This window comes from Mustela nigripes, chromosome 2, assembly GCF_022355385.1.
Source record: "Mustela nigripes isolate SB6536 chromosome 2, MUSNIG.SB6536, whole genome shotgun sequence".
NCBI classification, from domain to species: Eukaryota; Metazoa; Chordata; class Mammalia; order Carnivora; family Mustelidae; genus Mustela; species Mustela nigripes.
The window spans coordinates 110,460,383-110,482,166 of NC_081558.1; the positions used below are offsets into that span (position 1 = coordinate 110,460,383).

The 21,784-nt window shown below is 45.0% G+C and overlaps 1 protein-coding gene across 3 annotated transcripts in view; it reads right to left on the minus strand.

The window, feature by feature from the left end:
* The window catches only part of ST6GAL1 (ST6 beta-galactoside alpha-2,6-sialyltransferase 1), a 91,904-nt gene that overhangs the window by 44,193 nt on the left and 25,927 nt on the right, over positions 1 to 21,784 (minus strand). For all 3 annotated transcript variants that reach the window (XM_059391312.1, XM_059391314.1, XM_059391317.1), the window contains one exon: positions 15,090 to 15,154. The gene's annotated coding sequence lies outside the window, so the exon portion shown is untranslated. Of the gene's footprint in view, positions 1 to 15,089; positions 15,155 to 21,784 lie in introns of those variants that run through there.

The window sequence follows — 21,784 nt, forward strand, 5'->3', positions numbered from 1 at the left end:
CCTGACTCCCCACTGCCCCCAGAGGGGTAACCTCAGCTAACCACAATGCCTCTGAGAAGCAGTCCACTTGTCCTGGCTTCTAGAAGCCTTCACGGTGACGGGCTCCCCTTTCATGACTTTTGTCTGCTGGGCTACCACTTAATCCCATCAGGACACCTCTTTCTGTTTTTCATGTCAAGGATGGCTGGCTGCAGCACCCCTACTGCAATCTTTCCACCATGATGGAGCTGTGGCTGAAAGTGGCACCCCAGCCCAGGATTATATTTTCCAGGAAGTGAGCATGCGCGCGCGCGCACACCCCCCAAACCCACCCACCCCTGCATCTAGGTAAGAGCAGTGGACTATGAAAGGTGAGCAAAATAGCCAAATGCAGCTGGCCTTACCCCAACAGAGCTTCTTGGTAGAGACTTCCTGAATTTTTATTTCTACTGGTCTAGGAATATCAACAGAATCCTCAGCAGCAGAGGCGCCTGCGTGGCCCAGTCATTAGTGTCTGCCTTCGCTCAGGTCATGATCCCAGGGTCCTGGGATGGAGCCCCGCATTGGGCTCCCTGATCAGTAGGAACCCTGCTTCTTCCTCTCCCACTCCCCTTGCTTGTGTTCCTTCTCTTGCTGGTTATCTCTCTCTCAAATAAATAAATAAAATCCTTAAAAAAAAATAAAAAAAGAATTCCCAGCAATAGATTTTTCCATCATCCACACAAATCTCTCCTCATCCCAGCACTTCCCCAGCACAGGGAAGCAATAGGAGTGTCCCTTAACACAGTCAAAGCCAGAGGTTCCCAAATTCGTCCACATCAAGTGCCTCTTGTATTTGTTTCCTCCTGTTACGCCTGCCAGGCTTTAGAAGATGCTATCAGCCAAATTTAATTAAGAGCATGAGTTCTTATTTGTTATCAAATGAACAGAGATACTGCTGCCAATAAGAGATTTTGATCAGCACGAGATTGTCATTGTGATCCCGATCAGCTGGTAAAATTCCAGCATGATACAAAGAAACTGGATAATTTCCTTGGCCTGTACAGATTTTCTTTTCTTTCCTTTTTTTCTTTTTTTTTTTTTTTTTTTAAATAAATGTGCTTCTGCCATCTGGCTTTTTGAAATATTCTAAGCTTCTGATGGATCTCTGGAGACCCTGGGCAAGGAATTCTGGTTTGTATGCCCCAATTCTTATCCTCCCCTAAAATCATAACTTTCTGATCCCAGCTGGCTTCCTGAAAAACAGGTTTTACTGGTTGGCTAGATATGTAGGGTGCTTAAAAAAAACTATCCACAACTGCCCCCCAACTAGGCAGAAGTAAGGCATTCTTATCTGGAACAATCTGGCCCCCAAGTGTGTAAGGTTCCGGAGCAGAGCATTATAAAGCCAGTGTTTTATTGACTACAGATCAAACAGATACAGGCACCCCGCCCATCCTCTCAGGACTCAGCAGCTGACGCAGGCAGCGGGTACGCCAGAAAGACGCCCCCCTCAGGGACTGAAGAACAGAGCTGTTACAGCCCAGCAGAGTTCCTGAGGGGGTCCGATTTCTCGCTTAAGAGCAGAGGAAGACCAAATGACGACACAGGAGGGAAAGATTTCTACTGAAAGACCAAAGATGAAGAATTTTCTCTTAAATTCTGATAATGAGGGTCTGATGACCTACATCTTTCTTTAAGGCCAGTTGAACTGTGTCTTTAATAAGAACAAGGACGTCCGCTAGTGTTTTTCTAAACATAATTTTCCCCAGGAATTCCTGGGCCGGAGATCATGCCACGGACTGTTTGTTCCTCCCTTCCATCTTGATTTTTAGCTGACCAGACAGAAGGATGTCAGGTCAGAGTTCCTGATATTTCCCAAAGGTCACTGACGGTGAGCGGCCACTTCTTAAGGCCACCAAAGTGTCAAACGTTTACCTTGCTCATCTTAGCAAATTGAGCTCTTTCCTAGGTCCGGCCAGCTGGGCCACCATACAAAGAGAAAAGGGAAGAGAATGCTGAGAGTCTGTCCTCATAGAAGACCCTCCCCCTACTCCCATAGCCATCAAGGTCAGTGCAGGTGAAAGGAACCACTAGGGCACTCATTACTTCTCTATATTACTTTGGCCTTAACACCACCTAGGAAGCACCTAAAAATAGAGATGCCCAATACTGTCCTCAGTAGCTTCTGATCTAGTTGCTCTAGACCAATAAACAAGGAGCCCTTGAAGAACGGGAATGTTCGCAGGAGGGGGGCCTCAGGCAGAGTGGGAGGGGCCGTGTTGGCTCAGCCTAGGGTGAACGTGGATGGTGAGTCAACAACAAGGCCTCAAGGATGTGAAGTCCTTGCTTAGCCCAGGTTCCTCCACAACCCGGGGCGTCCACTGCCCCTTCATGGCCCAGAGTTCCTGAGGAGGGAGCAGGGCCTCGGCCTCAGTCTGGGTCTTTTGAGAATTTCAGGCCAAAACTGTTGTCAGTTCTGGACCATCCTCTCCAAGGGGAGATGTGAACAACTCACATCTGTTATGAGGTCGGGGGAATCAGGCCTACCAGAGAAAGTGCTAATTGCCCTTCACCTCCACGTGCATCTTTCACCTTTCTCTCCCCTCGGTTGTGAGGGTGAGTCTGGTCGCCAGATGACACAGGCAGCAACGTGACTGAAGATTAATCTTGTGGGCATGGAGTGTGCTGCAACCGGCGCCCTCTCAGACAAGGGCTCGCGCTCAACTTGCCCTCTTGGCAAATGGTCCTTCTCCCCTAGAGGGCAAGGGCTGGTTTTCTGAAGTTTTCTATATTCACATCCCTCCTTACCACCCATACGCATAGACGACTTTCTACTGGTACCTAGCTGGTGCTCAGTGGAGCATGCTAACCAGTAGACGGCCTGGATAGTTTTCTTCAGGGGCCAGATCCACAGATCTCAGCATTCACTAGCTTTTCACACCCTCAACCCTCCCTACTCATCATTTCCCTCCCTTCATTTCAGGGGTCCCAGGGCAGACCCATTCCCTGCCCTTCTCCACAGAGGAAGTTTCCTGGTGTCCAGGGAGGAGGCCTCCTCCTGTGTGGACCTGCACCACACTCCCGACCCAAATGAGCGTTCTCTTATAGGCTCCTCCCAGTGCTATGGAAGGTGAAGGTCTTATCCTTCCAATTGGATAGGGCTCTGTGGGGATAGAGTTCACTAACATCCATTCTGCTGTTTCAGCACTGCCAAGCACAAGATATACAAGTGGTACTCAGTATCAGACTAGGGCCCACTGCTAGGCCTTGTAATATGTATGTTGGGGTGGGGAGGGGGGGTGGCTAATTTTTAAATAGGGCAATGATTTCAGACTTGAACCGAAATCGTCAATGAACATGAAGCCCCTACTGGGTGTATATCCCTGCAGAGAAAGAGAGAGGGAGAGAGAAGTCGAGAAGTCACCGTGGCTCCTTCTGGGGGCTTCTTCCATGGCAGGTGCAGAACTAAAACTGTACACAGAAGAGTTCGTTCAACCCTAACTGCCATCCTCTGAGGTTCGCAACATTATTGCTTCCATTTCCCAAAGAAGGAAGCTGAATTTTAAAGATGTTGAAGGGCTTTGACTAGTAAATGGAAGGGCTAAAACTGGAACCCAGCACTGTCTGAATCTGAAGACCATGTTCTTAAAAGCTATGCTTTAGTGGCCCTCTTGTTTGACTTGTGACTCTCTCGGCCACAGTCGTGCCCACCTAACACCGGAAGCAAATGGTTTCAGTTATAAGGAAACCAACAGTATTGAGATCAAAGCCCAGTGCACACCTGGGATGCTAGATACTTGATATGGTGAACTGGATCTTATAACAGCCCCGGATGGTTGCTGGTATTACGGTGGACCTTTGGTGTTTACAGAGTCAACATCTGAAATTGTTAACTATTGGAAAACAACCCCAAAGGTCCTAAACATAAAACAGGCTGATCTTGCTCATGAATGAATATGAAGTATGTGCACAGAAAGTTGGTAGAAGCCAGTCCCTTCATATGTGAGAGGGCTCATCCCCAGTCTGCGACCCGGGGTACTGGGAGGTGGAGGGGAATGGGCAGGCTCTGTGCCCTCCAAGCACCAGAAAATGATACAAATAATTCCTTGTGAACTATAGTTCCCAAAGAAATAAGGCTGCTAGTCCTTGTGAAGGAAAGTTTATACTCGATGATGAATGCCTGCTAACGGATTTATTAATGCCTACAGCCCTATTCATGAAATCATGAACTCATGATTCACGAAATCATAGGAGACAGAAATTGTTTAATTGTTCAATTATGTCTGGCTGCATATATGGGGGAAATTTTGCACTCTGGTAGCATATGCATGAGTCCTCTGTCAGATGAGAATGAATGTCTCACCTTAGGACTGTTGTCAATAAATGAGAATCTGGTCACAATGCTGAAGAGGAGGTTGATTAAGAATTCTCAAAGATTTCTTGGGATGTCTGGGTGGCTCAGGCGGTTGAGCCTCGGACTCTTGGCTTCAGCTCAAGGCATGATGGAGCCCTGGGTCACGGACCCCATGCTCAGCACGGAGTCTGCTTGAGATGCCCTCTCCCTCCCTTCCCCTTTGCACAGGCCCCCACCCCGCACTCTCCCTAAATAAATAAATAAATAAAATCCTAAAAAAGAAAAAAAGAGAATTCTCAAGGATCTCAACAGAACACCCTCATGAATGTCAAGTCTGCTGTTGCAACACTTTACAGAAGGAGTGTGAGGCTGGGGAATCATGCACCCTGCCCAGTCAATGTCTGGCCCTGAAGCCTGTGAGCTCTCCTTCCTACAGCCCACTGGCAAGTCAGCAAAAAAAGCTGTCAACTGCTGCATGCTGACCCAGTCAACAAATATGACTTAGGAGGGTAGAGGGGAAAGGAGGAGGGTGGGGACAAGGAAGGGCCACCCCTGGGTTCCCCACAATCCTCCCCCCCCCCACCACCACCACTAGGCTTGGCAAAGCTGCGAGCTTACCTTCGGACCACATCTATTTGGAACAATCAATTCGACAAAGATGTTGATAACTCTGAGTGCAGAACTATAGATGCACAGGTAACTGCCACTCCCCTGCACTCACGATGCTAACAGCCTTAAATGCCATGAAAATCAGACAAACAATGACCTAAATACCTAATGCACTATTTACTTTGCATCCCACCGCCCCCACAGACACAGCCCCAGACAGTGAGCACCTGAATCAGCTAGTTACCTCAATGTTGCCAGGGCCACGGTCAGTGCCTGTGGCTTGGCTTCATGTGCCAAATAAGTGAATATTTTCTTCTTGCAAAAAAGGTGCTTAAGAGTCACAGCCCAGGAGTAGGGACCCTTGGGATGTCTGGGTGGCTGTATTTAGCCACATCCAACCTGGGATCAAAGCATCCATGGAGGGGGAAAGCCTGGAGGACAGGAGAGAAACAGCAAGGAGGTGGGCGAGGGGACTCCAAAAGGGAGACTGGGACCTCAGCCCGTGGCACTGTGAGTCACCCCAGATGAGTCCAGTGATTAGGAGGCACACAGTGGAGAGCAGATAAGAAGCTTCAGAGCAGGGGAGGGAAGTGCTGAGCTTATAGAGACTACCCAGCTCCAGCAGGACGAGACTGCTGCAGCTCACAACACCCCTCCACTCCCTGAAAGGAAGCGGCCAAGAAACTACGAACAGTTGCTGCTTCTGGGCCCTGGGCCACCTGCCACAGGCCACATCTGAGACCAGATACCTGCCGAATCTTCCAAATAACCCCTCAAGGCAGTGCAGCGCCGATACCCAGGGTCAGGGAGGCTGCGACACGTGCCCACGAGCACCCTACTCTTAGGACACAGAGCCAGGATCTCAACTGAGATTTGACCCAAGTCCCACAGGCCAGGAAAACCTGGGTGCAGGCCCCCGTGCAGACAAGACGAGGACCAACCCTGGGATGAGGAAGACACTCAGATGGGACCCAGTTTGAGAGAGCAGAGCAAAATTTCGTGGGAGCGCATGCAGCTTTGCAGTCAGAAGAATCTAGACTTGGATCCCAGCCGCATTATTCATCCCTGTGTGATCTCAGGCAAATGTGATATAAGCACTCAGTGTCCTCCTTTGTAAAATGTATGCAAAACCACCTACCTCCGGGGACTGCTGTAAGGGTTGGAAGTAAGGACCATGCTTACTCACTGGTGGCTTGTATACCTGCGCCCAGCAGGAGCAGGGAGGGGGCACGAGAGGCGGCAGCCGGCTTCGCTGCCGTGGGTGGAGGAAGTCTTCATTTTCGAGAGGAGATGGACTTTCTGGGAGTGTCATGAGTCGATATTTGTCTTTGGCTAAATACAGGACTTCGATGTTCACCTCGACAAAGCCGATGTCTGCGGCACAGCCAAGAGAAGCAGATTTGGACCCTCGGGAAGTCAGAGCCAAGGGGGTGGTTCTAGGAAGGCTGAACTCCTGGAAAACTTAGAAACCAGGTCCCAGGCGAGATCCCTAGCTGTCCACTCAAATCACCGTGTGTCCTTGCAAATCACGTATCCTCTCGAGCCTCTGTTTGCTCACAAGGAAGGGAGCTGAACGATCCTTACTTCACAGGGCTATCGAAGGAACTTTCCAGCAGCACACAGATGAAACTATTGTTGTTTTAAGTTTCTCTAAGAGCATGATATAACTTCTTCATCTCTATAAAGCCATTGGAAATAAAGCTTGTGGGTAAAGCACCTGCCCATTTCAAAGAGGAAAAAGAAACACTGTTTCAAGAATACCTACTTAAGATGCTGAAGATTTCTCCTTAAAGCATCCTTCAATAAAGCATCCTTCAATTATTACAACTGTTAGAAGAATCCCTTCTCTGTGATCATACGCATGAAAACACAAAGTTATTCAATTCCCTCAGAGTCTGTCCCCCAGAGACCTCTGCAGACCCCACAGGGGACGGGAGTCCTGGCAGGAGGAGGGGACTGGAAAGTTCTGCCCCAATTTCCATGGAGCAGGGAGCTCACTGCCTGGGCAGGGCAGGAAAAACAAATTCTCACAAGAAAGCCTGCTGTCCTTTGTCTGGATTTTTCCTTGATTCAGAAAATAGTCCAAACTCATTTTGCCTGCTAACCTTACCCTTAGGTCTCTTGCAACTGTACTGGGCCCCTAAGAAGAAAACAGGAAGTCAGTGAAGTGGTCCCAGAGTGAAACCAGGGTAGGCAGGGAGCACTGAGGTCTGGGCACCCAACTTTAATTTCAGGAGAAATGCTTCTGTGCCTAGTCAGCTGCATCCCTGCTCTGAGCTGAGTGTTGGGGGGTGTTCGGGGGGTGTTCGGGGAGTGTTCTGGCCTGGCCTTCTTACTTGGTGTTGAAATAACCCAAAGGGTTCTCACCACCCCCACTTCTCACCAATCAAAAGCTGTAAATGGAGAAAGAATACGTTGGGTTCTCTCTTAGTCTGTGAGCAGATGGGTTATTTAGAGCCACAGTCCTCTTTCCTGCTTCAGCTGTTCTCAACCTTCTAGAAGTAGGGTGTGTGTGTGTGTGTGTGTGTGTGTGTGTGTGTATAGTAAGAACAAGTCCAATTTAAGGGCTCTGGGCTTAGGTATAGAGAAACAGGGTGAGGAAGATGAAGGGCCAGGAAGGGGGCAGTGAATTGAGACAAAGACCCCCCCCCCCCCCCGCCACACACACCTTGGCTGGACTGCCCTGGAAAGATCACGTTCCAGGTCTGAATTCTGCTGCAGAAAACAAGGTGAGTCAGAGCCAAACACACCCACCTAAAGTTCACCCCAAGCCTCTAAGCCCAGCACCACAACATGCATTCCCACTGACCCACATAAATATGATCAGCAGTCAGTCAGAACTCCTGCCTCCTCGTTCACCCAGCTCCCAGGATTTCCTGGCTTACGACACTGCCCCTCCATCTCCCAGCCACAGCTGAAAGACCAGAGAGACTGCAAAGAACAAAAGGTACAGAGACAGTGACACAAACAGGAGCAGCAGTTCCCTCAGGCGCCTACCCTGTGCAGGGAGCAGAGAAGTGGGGACACCCAGTTCTGAGCACAGGACAGCGCGGGTCCTTTCATCGTATCCTGATACGACATCGTATCTGAGGACGACAGCTACCATCCCCTGGTGGACCACCGCACAGGCTGACCCCAGTGAATCTCTGTAACTTCACCCCCACGGAGGCTGGCAGCCTGCTCGAGGCCTTCACTGAAGACATCTGAGACACAGAGAGGCTGAGGGTGTGTAGTGAGTAGCTAAAAAAGGACAGAGCCAGGATTAGAACCCGGGGCTCCCTGTGTCTGTTCTTTCATCTTCAAAGTGAGGAATGCAGAGGTCTTTCTTTCTCTCTACTCTCCTCCCTTGCTCCCTCCCTAAAAAGATGGGAAGCAATTCAGTGTCAGGCTGGGGAACTCAATGTCACCGGAAACCAAAGAAAGACACATGCAAACAGTAAATTAATCTATCAATTTGATAGAGGCTGGAAGTGTATATAACAGAAAGCTGAAAAGAGCACTTTTATACACCTCTTGTATGGAAATTACATACACTATCCCTTCTGAAGGGCGATTTGGCAAAATGTATCAAAGCACCAAAATATCCATTCTCTTTTAACTCAATGGTCACATCTGCAAAAGTTAATAATCAGAGAAGCTGTCAAAGCCCATAGTTCCATCTCAGCCCACAGGTAACCTGAAACAACCACCATTTACAACAATAGAGGAACACCTAAATGTTATGGAATGTCCACAAAACAGGATATGATGAAATAATTAAAAATCACATCCATGAAGATTTCTTAAAGCTTTTGAATGAATGATTGCATACATAGAGAAAACCACAGAAAGTAGTAAACTGAACTATCAGGTACTCCTTACCCAATATGTGCAATGATTAATTTATGGTCACTTGTTTTTCAGAGTTTTTTTTTAAGATTTACTTATTTATTTGAGAGAGAGAAAGCATGAGCATGAGTTGGGGGAAGGGCAGAGAGAGAAAATCTTCAAGCAGAACCCTGCTGAGCACTGAGCCTGCCACAGAGCTCTAGCTCACCACTAATGAGATCATGACCTGAGCCAAAACCAAGAGTTGGATGCTTAACTGACTGAGCCATCCGGGTGCCCCAATATATGGCCAATCTTCTATCATCCATATCCAATGAGTCCCCCAGCTTGGGTTTTAAAAACAAATTATAGACACCATAGCATTGCATCCATAAATATATCAGTATGTATTTCTAAAATATATTCATTTTCAAAACATAAGTTATCAAACCTAATAAAACTTTCAGTAATTAAGGTTTCTAAGCAAAAAGTGTTTATAATACAATGTGAATTGGTAAAGAATATTATAAAACCACATATACTATAATCTTAGTTGAAAGAAAGTATTGTGTAGAGAGGGGGAGGGAAGAGAAAAAGAAATGTTATTCATAGAGAAAGTAACTTGAAGGAACCATGTCGAAAATATTGCCAGTAATATATAGTTACCCCTGTGTCATGGCCTTAGGATTTTTGTTTACTTTGGTACTTTTGTCTGTAGTTTTACTAACAGCAATCTATGGTGTTAGATACCTATTTATCATTACTCTTTTTTTCTTTCATATATGTTCAAAGTTTCCCACTCACATCATTTCCCTTCAGCATGAAAAACTTCCATTAGCAGCTGAGAGTAGGGCAGCTTGGGGCACCTGGGTGGCTTAGTCGTTAAGCCTCAGTCTTCAGCTCAGGTCATGATCCCAGGGTCCTGGCATCAAGCCCACATCGGGCTCCCTGCTCAGTGGGAAGCCTGCTTCTCCTTCTCCTACTGCCCCAGCTTGTGTTCCCTCTCTCACCATCTCCCTTTCTGTCAAATAAATAAATAAAATCTTTAACAACAACAAATAAAGAGTAGAGTTACTAGATATGAGGTTTCTTGTTTTTTCCTTCACCTGAGATCTTTATTTTTCCTTCACTTCCAAAGGATATTTTTTTCTGGGTATAAAATTTGGAGTTGACAGGTCTTTTCTTTCAGTATTTTCAAGATGTTATTCCCCTGCCCCTGGCCAACCTGGTTGTAAATGAGAAGCCTATAGCTGTTTTAATAGGCTTGCCTATTAAATAGGAAATGTAACTTATTTCCCTAGCTGCTCTCATATTTTTTATCTTTCACGTTCAGCAGTTTGATTATGATGTGGCTGAGTAGTTGTTACTGAGTTTATCCTATTTAGGATTCACTAAGTTTTTTTTTTTTTTTTTTAAGATTTATTTATTTATTAGAGAGAGAAAGAGTGCCCACAAGTGAGGGGAGGGGCAGAGGGAGAGAGAAAAACTCAAGCAGACTCCCCACTGAGCACAGAGCCCAATGCAAGTCTTTTTTTTTTTTTTTAAGATTTTATTTATTTATTTGACAGACAGAGATCACAAGCAGGCAGAGAGGCAGGCTGGGGGTGGGGGGGGAGCAGGCTCCTCGCTGAGCAGAAAGCCCGAGGTGGGGCTCGATCTCAAGACCCTGGGATCATGACCTGAGCCGTGGGAAGAGGCTTTAACCCACTGAGCCACCCAGGCACCCCACCCAATGCAAGTATTGATCCGAAGACCCTGAGATCATGACCTGAGCCAAAATCAAGAGTCAGACACTTAACCGACTGAGCCACCCAGGTGCCCCACACTGAGATTCTTTAATTTGTAAGTTTATGTCTTTCCCCACATTTGGGACATTTTTAGCCATTCCATCTTCAAATTTTTCTGCACCAATAGGTTTTTTGTTTTTGTTTTTGTATTTTTTTCTCCCCACCCTCTGGGCTGGGACTCCAATAACATGAATTTTCAACTTGTTGATGTTGTCTCATGGTATCCTGAGATGCTGTTCATTTTTTCCCAGTTAAAAAATGTCTATTTACAAATATAAAATTCTGCATAATTTCTATTGATCTATCTTCAAGTTCACGAATTTTTTTTCTCTGTCATCTTTTTTCTGTCACTAAGCCCATGCAATGAATTTATTACTTCAGATCTCATCTTTTCAGCTCTAAAATTTCTATTTTTCTGCTGATAATTTCTATCTTTTCATTCATTTCAAGAGTGAAGAACAGTTATAACAGCTACTGTACATCTGTTTCATAATTCCATCTGAGTCGTCTCAGGGTTAGCACCTATTATGGTCTTTTCCCTTGAGTATTATTCAGATTTTCCTGGCTCTTTTTATATTGAGAAAATTTGGATTGTATCCTGGACTTTTGAATAATATGAGACTAAATCCTGCTAAAATTCTCTGGAAAGAAATGTTGATATTTTTATTAATTTAATGGACAATTAACCCACTTAGGTTCAGATTGGAAATTCTGTCTCCCTCTTTTGCAACTGGTAGCTTTGTTGCCAGCTCAGGTTTCAAAGCCTTCACTAGGCTAATTGGGTCTCCCTGTCCCATAGGCAACACAGGGTTCATCTAGGACCTGGGTAGTGTTAATGTCATAGTCAAGCACAGACCTTTGCTGTGCTTCTTTGGGTCTATGCCATGCACACACACACACACACACACACACACACCTTGGAGCATTCCCGTGACTTCTATCAGTCTATGTACAGAGTGAGTGGGGCCCTTTATCCAGCTCTCTCCTCTCAGTGATTTCCTCCCACTCCCTGGTGGCTCCTTTGCCGGGTTCTTCTGGCTGGAAAGATAGGGCTATCTCACCGTTTTAGCCTCCCACACCATTATGCAATTCCATGTGACAAGGACCATTATGGGTCATTGTCCAAGTTTCAGGCCCAGTATCCTATCTGCCTGCTATTACTCTTAGGGCTCTCATGTAGTTACTTCTGCATTCTGTCTAGTTTTTTAATTACAACAGAGGGAGGTTATAGTTGGATTACATCATCTCGGCTGGTACTGCTGCCCTTCCTTCTCAGCAGTTTCTGCTTCTCAAAATTTCACTCATCTCTCCAAAGCTCCATTAAAATATCATTTCCTTCCAAGAAGCCATCCTTCTTTCTCCTAGCTAGGAAAACTCTCCTCTTCCTCTATATTAGGGATGATTCCAATTTGGCAATATTGAGACTCACAGCCAAATCTTTTCATGACCATCTTTGTTCAAAGGTCCGGATTCAAGGACATGGCTGGAATGAAATCAAATCCAACCAAGAAGCCTCATGGTGGTTAGGAGAATAGATTTCAACTAAAACCTAGCTTTGCTAATTGCTGGATGTGTGACTTGAGGCAGGTCACTTAATGCAATGTACCTCAGTTTCTTCATCTATGGAATGGAAATAATTATACCACAGAGAAATATTGTGAAGATTAATTAGGTTAATAGTTAGAAAGCACCTAGAATAATGCCACGTTGTAGGTGTAAGAGATTTTCACTCTCTCACAGGTTCCCATAACTTTGCTCTCTAGATGAGGTAACCCTACCCAGGGAATAAGAAAGAACAGACAGAATGAGCTCTATTTCCACTTCTTACCATGCCCTGAAAGGGACTATAATATTTTCAGTATATGCTCAAAAAAGCACAATTTGTATATCTGGGTGGATCTTCTAAGAAGGTGCATGGTAGAATGAAAGGATAATTGCCTAATGTGGGTTAGGATCTGGCTTCCAGAACTGGGTTTCCTTTGGGTCTGGCTTTTCTGTTCTAATTCATGACTACATAGGGCAGAGACTGGTCTAGCTGCACATGGCGGACAGAGTCAACCTTTGTAAAACACAAATGGAATTGGATCATTTCTTAATGTACCCTCCAGCGCCTTCCTGATACACACATAATAAAATTTAAATTTTTTAGGCTGTCGTCAGAGTTTTTGTGATTTTTACTGCTACTGTTGTTATCTGTAACCTCATATTCCACCACTCCCTTATAGCTCTCACATTCCAGCTGGACTAAACCAAGGAAGTTCCACCCATCCTACCTCACCATTTCCCACTCGTACCACTGCTGTCATCCTTGAGCTCAAATACCTCTCCCTACCCTCTTGTCAAATATATTAAATGCCTCCTTTTCTATGTCAACTCCTCAAGGACTTCTGAGAGGTTTTCCCAGACTTTCCAAAGCACTGCCTGGTTTGGCCCTCCCTCCCTTGTGTCCTACAGTTTACTGTATACCCTGGCAGCACTTCCCAGTAGGTGGTAATCCCTTCTTTTATAGGTCCCTCTCCTTCACTGCACCAGTGTTTATCAAAAACATGTATTTTACATGAGTTGGTCTCAAAATCAATTCAGAGCATCACTACCAGCTTTTTAAAAATAGAATAAACTGTGTGTGTGTGAGAGAGAGAGAGGGGGAGAGAAAAAGAAACTTCTATTTCTCTGTAGAACTCAAACACACTGATACAGCCTCAATGCATTTTCAGTCAAAATCCCCACTGTTATTTTGTAGAGACTGACAAGCTAAGTCTAATATTTATAAGGAAATTCAAAGACCTGGAAGAGCAAAAGCAATCTTAGAAGAACAAAGTTAAAGAACTTACATTACCAAACATTATAAAACCACAGTAATCTAAAGAACTTACATTACCAAACTTATTATAAAACCACAGTAATCAAGGCAATGTGTTAATGGGGTAAGGACAGACAACTACAACAGGGAAAAACAAACAAGCAAAAAAACACACACAAAATCCCTAAACGGGCCCACACATATACAGGAATAACATTTTACAATGCTACCAATGAAATTCAATGGAGAAAGGAAAATCTTCTTAATAAATTGTTCTGAAATATCTGGATATCTATGCAGAGGAAACAAATTAACCTTGAACCTCTACTTCACTTTATCCATATAATTAATTTGAGAAGGATCTTAGAACTGTATGTGAAAATTCCAATGAAAGTACTTCTAGAAGCAAATATAGGAGAGTATCTTCATGAACTTGGAGCAGACAAGGATGCCTTAGGGCACAAAAGGCACTAAATAACAAAAGGCACTAAATAACAGTAACGGTTAAGAAGAAGTTCATCCCATTCGAAGTCCAATTTATTTGAAAATGGATCTGACAACCAACCTCAGGTCTTAACGTGAAAAAGACTGAAGGGGCCCAGAAACAACCATCTCAGGGCAACATGTACCCAAGACGTTCCAGGGCCTCACACAAGGGTAACAGCGTCATATTTCACCAATGAGGTAGGCTCAGAGTTAAGAAGCATTTAAGAGAACAAGATAAGGTCTTTGGCATTGGAAGAGTGGAGTATCGCTAGGAGATAAGCCTCACTCAGAACGTACGGTGCTACTAAACCATGTAATTCTGATCTGTAATCTACAATAACTCAGGCAAAGAAGAGAACAGGTTGGGTTGGAGTAGACACACTGAGGATATGAAACAGAAGGGAACTGAGAAAGCATCTCATGGCTTCTCGCCATCCCATTTTTAGAGATGAGAAAACGGGCCCACTGGCATAGAGGAGGCCACATCACGGGTCTGCAACAGAGCCAAACCGAAACTCAAATTTCTTGGCTCCTCTCAAATTCTCCTTTTATCACTGTGTCATGCTGCTGACTTCAGTAGCCAGCAAGGCTTTATGAAAGATGTAGGGGATTTGCATTAGTCCTTACATATGAGGATTTGAGAGGCTATCAGTGAAACTCTCAGTACACTGCCCTGCATACAATAGGTGTTCAGTAGAGAATACTGTGGTTATGTTAGATTGGACTTCCCAGATGAGCAGTGATGAAGCAGAAGGCCCCAGAGGCAACATTTCTAGGCAAAGAGTATTTCACACCAAGATTACTCCTATACCTGCCTAGCACCCACTCCCACCAGTTCCTGCTGCTCAAGGAAAGCCAGGGAGGCTCGCTCTGGCTCTTCTCTAACTCACAAGTCATGAGGATTGAAGAAGGAAACATTCATACTTTCTGCGATATGCCCAGAGTTCAAACCGGACATGAACATACCATGGAACTAGACTCATGCCAAATCTTTGGCACAGGTCAATAGCACTGATGGGAACTTGTGAGATGTTGAAAGAAAGAGGACATTTAAGGACGAGAAACAGCTGGGATAAAGGAATAAACCCATGCCTCACAAGGTATAAAGCCGCAGAAGCAAAGGGAAGTACGCTCCACTCATTTGTCCTTTGCCTAGGCGGGGAAAATGGCACTTAATCTTCAGCTTACCTTCCTTTGCAAATCCATCTGCCATTGTCATGCACACACCTTCTAGCATCACGGGTGGATTTTCATAAGTTCATCCATTCAGCCAACAAATACTTACGGAGTGCTATGCTGTTCTGGCCCAGTGGTAGGTGACATGGATCCAACGGTGACTCAGGCTCAGTGCTAGGGAACAAAGATAACAATGATAACAAGAGTGACTACGGCAGGTCTCTGCCTCTGAGGGAGAAAGGCAGGTAAGAAAGAATCACAGTCACCCAGTAGGTGACCATGAGAAGAGTCCAGTCACCCGGTCCCGATGGCTCAGGGAGGATGCCCTGGGGGAGACATCTCAACTCAGACAGGAAGATGAGGACAGACAGGAGCAGGGGGTGGGCGGGCCGTGCTCAAGTGCCCCTTTGGTCATTTCTTTGTATTTCCTAAAGATCATGCCTGTTACCTTTTCATTCAGACAAATTTCATCTGAGCGTAACAAAACACCTGATACCTTCCATAAACCTGATGGTTTCTTTTGATGTCAGCTGTGGGGACAGGCCACTAAATTAGTAAGTCTATGAAGTATCACCCTTTCTTGGTAAAATTAGGTACTTGCTGACCTTCAAAACGAGACTTTATGAAAACCTGTTAAAAGCTTCAGGGACATGAAAAATGTTGCTTTGCTCCTACCTACAATGTAAGACATAAAAAGGCACCATAACAACAAACATGGTCAAAATGCAGGAGCTCATTACAACAGAACTGCTGCTTAGACCAGTAGAAGGGGATAAAGCTCTCCCTTCTGCAGAGTAGAAAAGAAAAATTAAAACAATGTGTTTCCTTTGGCTTTCTTTATGCAGGGGCTTTTCTGTGCTGAGCTCTATGCTACCCATCATCTCACAAAAACCCCCAAACAACTCTGTGAGGCAGGGGCTATCATCCCATTTTCCTGAAGCAAGAACAGAAAGGTTAAGTGATTTGCCCAAAGCAGGCATCTAGAAAGTGTCGGGTCTGAGATTCAAACCCACTCTTTACAAGTTTCTCTGAGCACTAGTTATGTCGCAAGCACTGCTCTTAGTATCTCTCAAGGAGGAACATGTTCACTCTCCTGGCAACTGTAGATGAAAAATGAGCCAATGAGAGATTAAATAACGTGCCCACCCCCACACATCTCTCTGCCTCCAAAGCCTGTGACAGATCCACAAGCAATAGGAGGTGCAGAGGGAAATGGGAAGTTCAGCCCTTTTCTGCAGGCTACATCTGGTTCATGATGGAGCTCCTTGCTCCTTTGGTTCCCCCATGGGAAACTGAGGCTAAATTGTGGGGAATGTTGTGTCCAGACTTGAAGGTGGTGAGTACTGGGGCTTGGCCCTCACCATCAGTCCACACAGGAAACTGTTTCCCCGACCTGCCTCAAGGAAAGGCCCCCAGTACCTATGGTGGCCTTGTCTGTCCCTCTTTTCAGTGGCGTCAGTGGTGTTCCAAGAGGCATATGAGGAAGTCAGTCCACATAAACACTTGGCACGTTTACCCTCATTTTCAACTTCGCAAAACTTTGAGGAAATTTTCATACTCGGTGCATTTTTTGTGGCAAAAAATGGTGAGCTCACATAACACTTGATGGGAAAGTGGAAATGCGTGTTGTTCACTTTAAACTTCTATAGTGCTGTCTGTTAATTATATCTCAATAAAACTGGTAGGGAAGAGAAAAAAAAACAAGCTGTATTTTGAGAAAATGGAAGCAAGACCTCAGAACAACCAACATATTTTAAAATGTTTGTAGCTTTCTGGCCTAGAATTCAAAGGCTGGGGTATTTATTATAAAGAAAGAGTTTTAGGGGCACCTGGGTGGTGGTATAGTTGGTTAAGGGTCTGACTCTTGGTTCCAGCTCAGTGTCATGGGATCAAGCAAACCCTGTGTCGGGCTCCTTGCTTAGCATGAGTCGGCTTGGGATTCTCTCTCTCCCTCTCCCTCTTCCTCTGCCTTTGCCCCTCCCTGCTCGTACTCAAACTCTCTCTCTCAAACAAATAAATAAATGAATAAATAAATTTTTAAAGAAATTTTTAAATTTATAATTATAATTGATAGTTATAAACAATTATATTTAATTATATTACATTGAAATATAATTAAATTATATTTCAATGTAATTAAAACAATTCATAAATATATTTACAAATCTTAGTGTTCTGAATTTATAAGCTAATTACAAAAGATAGAAAAGAAACCTAAGCATGAGGTTGCAGGCTAGAGCATTAAATTTCTCAATTTTGAAATAATCTCAATCTCCAGCCATAGAAACAGGCAAATTAAATATAGAATTCAGTGATATCCTCAGAGGCCATTCACATACCACACACACTGTAAAGATAGAAAAATGTTTATGGTAAAGGGAGACACAATAAACACCATCCATGCTACAATTATAATAAAAACTTTTTTTTCTTTTCCACAATCGGAAAAATGGATGACAGCAAGAGAACACTGTGAAATGAACAGTAATGTGCCAGAATGCCAGGAATTAAGAAGTCTATCGTTACTGCTTTTGCAGTATTTGTGACTAAAACAAGAAAAACAACTTAGAACCCACTCATTCGCCCACAAGGCAGGCACACGGCCCTCCTAACCCAATTTCCCTCCATCACAACTATCGCGGTCTTCCAGGAAAGGCATAAAACTCAGATAAAACACAGAGTCTCCTGCCTTAGCACAGGGAGGGCAAACACATTTGCTTGGCACTTCACGGCCTGGCCAGGGCTGAGTTCTCTCCGAGTTATAACCCGAACCTTCCCGTAACAGGCTCGCCGCATACTGAAAGGACCCCCTCGAGTTCTGAGTTCCGCTCTTGCCTTTGAAGACAGCGGCTCCCTCTACTCTCCTTGATCCCTCAGCCACCTCCCCAGAAGCAAGTCTAACAATGGTTTGGAAATGGGCTACCCCAGCTCTGCTCCCGGCCCCCCTTGTCCACTGCACACAATACTATCAACGCCAGCAACAAGGCAAACCCACAGGGGTAATAACACCACATCAAGGCCATTGCTCATTTCCACCTATTCAATTCCCCCATCCTTCCAGGCTCAGATCAAGCAGCGGGGAGAGGAGGGACAGACCTGGGTCACAACCCAGCTCTCACTTTCCAGCTTTGCGACCCCAGGCAAGTTATATAACCTCTCTGGGTCCATTTCCTCAGCCATTAGGCAGTACTGTGATTGTTGCAATATACGAACTACATAAAACACAATTTCACCTGGCACCGGAGTTACTAGGCGCGTGCACTCTGGAGCCCTAGCAGTGTGCCCAAGCCATCCCTAGACGTGCCGTATGTAAACTATATGGAAAAACAGAATGGAAGAATGTTGGATTGATAACTTCTATGTCAGTTGCTTAATAAAGCAAATATTTTATAGATATTGGGTTAAAGATATTAAGCTTAACCTTCATCTTTTATGTTTACTTTTATAAGATGATTGTTACCAAATTTAAAATTACACACATGGCCCACATCTGTGGCTTGCTTTCTATTTCCACTGAACATGGTAACTGTTTGATCTTCATCCTTTCTCTACTTCCCCTCCCCATTCACTGGCCACACAGAGGTTCATGCCCAGCATTACCTAAAGTCCTGAATCACATCTGCGATTCAGGCTGAGTCCTTTTTCCTTCCCAGGCTCCAGGTTACCAACCTGAGCCAGGTGACAAAGAGTAGAAAGAAGATTAGATTCAGTATCTGAACACTGAGCTCCAGTCCTGCTCTACCCTTACTAGTCAAGGAGCCCTTGGCATGCCATTTCACTCCACGGAGCCACAGTTTTGTCGATTACAAAACCGAGCGTACTGCTAGCAAGTTCGTGGCATGGGAGAGTGCAGGGGGAAGGTGCTCAGTAAACTGTCAAGGACTGTCGAAGTCAGGACCAAGGAGCATAAGTCACAGGGCAAGGAGGAGGTGGACGGGCCTGCCTGCCTCCCATTTTGTACCCCTCACTATTTTCCATGTCTCCTGTCTCTAAAAACAAGTCTCCCCAAGAACCCAAGAAACCTCGCAAGAAACCTGACAATACAACACAGACCGTGCTTGGAATAGAACAATCGAGACGTCTAAGTACACCAGAGACCAAGAGCTGGGTGCCCCTTACCAGGAAGAAGCAGAGAAGCATGGTGGCGGGGAGATGGAGGAAATGGCCAACAGGAAGGACTCTTTCTGACAGGCGCAAATCAGAAGGGGATGAAAGCATGAATGGGCACGGAAAGCTATAGCATTTAATCCAAAGTAAACATCGGCATATGCTGTACAATAGGCTGCCTAACAAGATAAATCTCATAATGAGAGGCCCCCAACTAAGAGGTCCTTCCTGCAGACGGAACACGATGGCCTTTCTGACTGTGCTACCTCAGCTTCTCCCAGGGTACCCCACAGGCCACTCGGACATATGCCATCTGCTGTTATGAGCTGAACTACCACCTGTGGCAACGGCAAAAACTTCAGCTTTGTGCACTGAGGCTTACAAGAGCAAAAGCCCCTGTCTCAAAACATCCTGTCGTTGTTTTTAGCCAGAAAATACCTCCTTACCATCTACGCTCTATCAACCTCCCCCCAGGGCCAACAAATGTGAAAAGCATAAATCTTAACCGTCCTGCGGGTGGGAGGGTGGGCTTCTCAATGTGACTTCGGTATTCACATATTTCAAGAAGCAAAGAATCTCATATGGTCTTATTTTCACTCAAGAATATAAGGCCAAGGGCGCCTGGGTGGCTCAGTGGGCTAAGCCGCTGCCTTCGGCTCAGGTCATGATCTCAGGGTCCTGGGATCGAGTCCCGCATCGGGCTCTCTGCTCAGCAGGGAGCCTGCTTCCCTCTCTCTCTGCCTGCCTCTCTGCCTACTTGTGTTCTCTCTCTGTCTAATAAATAAATAAAATCTTTAAAAAAAAAAAAGAATATAAGGACAAGAAATCAGAAGTGGGTGATTTTAAGAGGGACAGTTGAGCAATGAGAGGAGATAAGGCCCATGAGGTGGCAGCATCGGTGGCCTCTGTTTATAAGGACAGCAGAGCCACACCTTACCAATGGCTGGTCACAAAATCAGCACCAGGGCCCCAAATCCTTCTCCCTCAGGAAACTATTCCTGCTCCCAAGCCTAGCCCCTTCTAGCACAGTGCTACCCCTGCAGAAACACAGGGCCTTCGAGCACAGCTCTTTAACTAGACCCCTTTATTTTACAAGTCATATCCACTACTACAATGTAAGGACTGTATTTGGATCCTGATTTGAATAAACAAACTTTTTTTTTTTAAGTAATCTCTACACCTATCTGGAGGGCTCGAACTCATGACCCTGAGATGAAGAGTCCCATGCTCTACCTACTGAGCCCACCAGATGCCCCTAAAAAGTCCTTAGGGATCTTTTAAACATATACTAAAACATGGACTTATACAGATAAAATGAAAAAATAAATAAATAAATAAATAAATAAATAAATAAACAAACAAACAGCTGAATTAGAAGTCAGGTAAAATAAGATCTTATTTTGTGTGGCTAATCATGGGCAATAAATGAGCACTAAATGAAAAGTCCTCCTACTTTTAATCGCCCATAAAATAAAACACACAGTCTGCTTACACAACACTGAATGCTCACACACAAGTTCATTCTGTGAACCCAATACAGCAGGGTTATCATTCCGGCCCGGCACAGAGGACAATGTTTTTTTTCCTCTGGGTAACAGAAGGAGCAATTATTTTGAGCACATGCAGCACAAGAAAAACAAATACTGGGATCAGACCCTGCACAAAAACGGTCACTCTACAGAGACCGAGGGCACATCAGACTCACGCCCCCACCCTTGTGCGGGTCTTAGATCCACAGGACTGAACATTGGTCATGGTTTCAGTTATTCTTTCTTTTTGACCGCCGCCCTTTTTAAAAATGTGCTGAGCGGCTAGAGTTACACTGACATGCTTGTATGCTGCTTCTCTGAGGTTGCATCCAGGGTCAGAGTTGCTATTTAGGAAAAGAATCACATCTGAACACACAGAAATACAGGGACGGGAAGCAGCATGCCGTGTTCAGGTGACACAGACAATCTTGGGAAAGCAGCCCAGCCACGTCTTCCTTATGTAGAAAGAGCCTCGCACTCCATTACCGTGATGACCATGTCACCATCATCATTGAAAAAATCACTGAAGCCCTATTCTGTGTTAGGTGCTTTCCATTTTATCTTCAATCTTCTGAAAAACTCTGTGGGTTGTTTTACAGGTGAGGAAGCTGAAGCTCAGAGTGAGTGAGTGACTGTCCAAAGGCCACACAGCAAGAAGCGGACAGAACCAAGATTCAAGTCCTGCTCTCAAGCCTAGCCCCTTCTAGCACAGTGCTACCCCTGCAGAAACACAGGGCCTTCGAGCACAGCTCTTTAACTAGACCCCTTTATTTTCTAAAACATTTTAAAAGGAAAAAAGAAAAACAAACAAAATCCTGTTGTCAAACTGAAAAGCAGAGAAAACTGCACCGTGAGTCACGGGATGACTTTTGCACGTTCATGGCAGAATGAAAGTGCAGAAGTCATCTGTTTAGTCTCACTTCCAATTTCTCTGGCTGCCATATATCTTCCCTCAGATCCACTCGACGCACTGAAGAGAACGGAACAGAGAGCGACTCTTTTGTTTGTAATGATAGAAATTCAGGTGATCCCAGAATCCACTCCCCCCCTCAAAAAAAAGATGTCCCTTATGACACTTTTTTTTTCTCCTTTAAACTTCAAATTCATTGGGTTGTCATGGCAACTTAATAACCAAGTCAGAGTGGCTATTCATGAAAGTGAACTGACA